Source organism: Gavialis gangeticus, unplaced genomic scaffold, assembly GCF_001723915.1.
Source record: "Gavialis gangeticus isolate Ggan-Ray unplaced genomic scaffold, GavGan_comp1, whole genome shotgun sequence".
Lineage (NCBI taxonomy): Eukaryota > Metazoa > Chordata > Crocodylia > Gavialidae > Gavialis > Gavialis gangeticus.
The window spans coordinates 10,048,625-10,050,982 of NW_017729025.1; the positions used below are offsets into that span (position 1 = coordinate 10,048,625).

Consider the following 2,358-nt stretch of genomic DNA (forward strand, 5'->3'; position numbering starts at 1 on the left):
TTTCAAGCACTCTGCTGCTGTGCACTTCTGTCAGGGCATGGCTGTAGAGCACTGTCAAGGGGCCAATCATGTGACAAATGTCACTTCTATCAGCTGCTATATTTTCCAAAAGAGAAAAAAATTGGCATTGGCCTCACTCCCTGACAAAAGGCCAAAGTTTGTCCCAAACTGATATGGCTAGTATACCAATGGCTAATATCATATCCAGCTGCCTTTGACTCTCCAACTTGAAAGACTAGGTATTCACTTTTACTACTGGATCCAAAGCAAGATCCTTCATCTGCACTCTGCCACACCCAGCCTAGCATGAAGAGAAGCCCATTGTGTAACCCAGTGGTCACCAACCAGTGGATTTCAATCCACCAGTAGATCTCGGAGTCTCTTGTGGTAGATCTCAGAGCCTCTTGGAGTCAATCCAAGGCTGGGGCAGGGGCTGAGTGCCCATGTGCAGGCATGCATGCGCTCCAGCCCAGCAGGTTAATCCATGGGGGAGGGAAGGGGTGAGGGCTAAATCAAGGCTCTTATGGTGAGGGACTGTGCCGCAGAGGCAGCAGCAGGGGTAAGTTAAGTGGGGCCCCAGCTGGGTGGGACTTTCCTGCTGGGGAGGTGCACGCCTAAATAATTTTTTCTGCCTCGATCTGCCCCCTCTCTTCCTGCCCCACAGACCTACCTGCGGGGAGTGGGGGGGATGGTGGTGGTGCACGGTAGATCTTGGGTTGTTTTTAAAGGCCATAGGTGATCTCCTACGTAAAAAGGTTGGAGACCACTGGTGTAACCTAACCATTCCAAGGTAGTTAAGCTGCCTAAATTGGCCCACAAATTTAGTTATATCAAAGGCACAAAAATAATGAAGAGTTTACCCTGGAGTTCTGTAAACTCTGGGATTAATTCTAGTATAGGCTAATTAGAAAGCGAAAACTTTAGGAATTAGGTCAGCTCCTATGTAACATTTCCTTTGCTGCAGTCCCCAAATGCTGGAACTGTAGGTCGAAGTCCAACTGTGTTTGGTATAATACAAATGCATGGTAAAAAAGATTAAAACCTGTAGTAATTACAAAACAAACCATCAAAATAGGTTGCTATTAATAGATTTAGCTTTATCTGAAAAAATCTGCAGCATAAATCTAACGTTTTTCAAGCTATTATGATTTGTATATTTATTTTGTTCATTAATTTTTCTTTTGAGCCATTTGAAAGGACTACTGAAAATCAAAACCATTCTGAAATAACTGATGGAAAATATAAAAGAAATCTAGAACAAAGGAAGGAGTTTAAGGAAAGGTACCTTTTTCAACTCAGTTTTAGTAGCATGCAAACAAGTACAAAGAGCCAGAGCTATCCCACCACTGGTCAGAAATGTGTGTGTAGTTTTTGCAGTTATGAAAGGACCGTGCAATTAGAAATAATATTCATGTTATACTGACTATCCAAAATTGGGTGTAAATATGTGGCTAATAATTACAATTATATAATTATTATATTTATAATATAATAATAAGTAGAATCATACATAAATTATATACACTTACATAATATATACCTATATATACTTAATGCAACTTGTTTTATGCTATGCTGCTTGAAAGTCCTAGTTAGCATCATATTAGTTAATGTGACTATTCAAGGTTATGTTCTAAGATAATTCTGTAGTGAAGAGAAGGTTATATATGCTAATATTGCTTGGGCTCACCATGATGAGAGGGAGAAACAGTCGCTTTGGAACTCTAATTATTTTGGCTTTAGGGCCTAGCTTTTCCATTTAAACTGCACCCAAGGAAAAACAAAAAAATCTGTTTTACAACTAAGTAAAGATTTCTTATCTACTCAGATAACTGCTAACAATGCAGCTGAAGTAAATACAAGAGACAAATTATCCTTTTTGTTGGCACTGCAATTTTAATCATTTTCGATTCAGACTCTATTTTGATTTTTCTTTTAATGATTAATAATTATGTGAAAAAGAATGGCAATGTGATTCCTGTGGATTTTTTTCAATAGCAATGCAAGTATCTTGTATATTTGTTCAGGTTAACCTCAAGATGATTTTAAATAATTTAGTTCTAAGACACCACTAAAAAATTTTGTGCCACCTTAAAAAATTATGACTTACGGATGGAGTCTTCTTTCAACAGCTCTGAATAAAACATGATACTGTAATTAAAACGGCAAGTATATTTGTTCCCATGAGGCCAGGCTTTTAAAGATGTAGATTGGTGCCCAGTGGACTGTTTATCTAAGTCCCCAGATGCTTTTAAAATCCCATTAGCACCTCAATACTTTAAAAAATCTGGTACACACTGGGCATGTCTACACATGTGCCCCCGTACTGTGCAGTTATTTAGTACTTGCTAAAGTAGT

At 38.5% G+C, this 2,358-nt stretch overlaps 1 long non-coding RNA gene across 1 annotated transcript in view; it reads left to right on the top strand.

The window, feature by feature from the left end:
* The window catches only part of LOC109298342, a 23,555-nt gene that overhangs the window by 13,126 nt on the left and 8,071 nt on the right, over positions 1–2,358 (top strand). Inside the window, exon 3 of the long non-coding RNA XR_002097592.1 lies at positions 1,187–1,281. This is a non-coding gene — a long non-coding RNA (uncharacterized LOC109298342). The remainder of the gene's footprint in view (positions 1–1,186; positions 1,282–2,358) is intronic.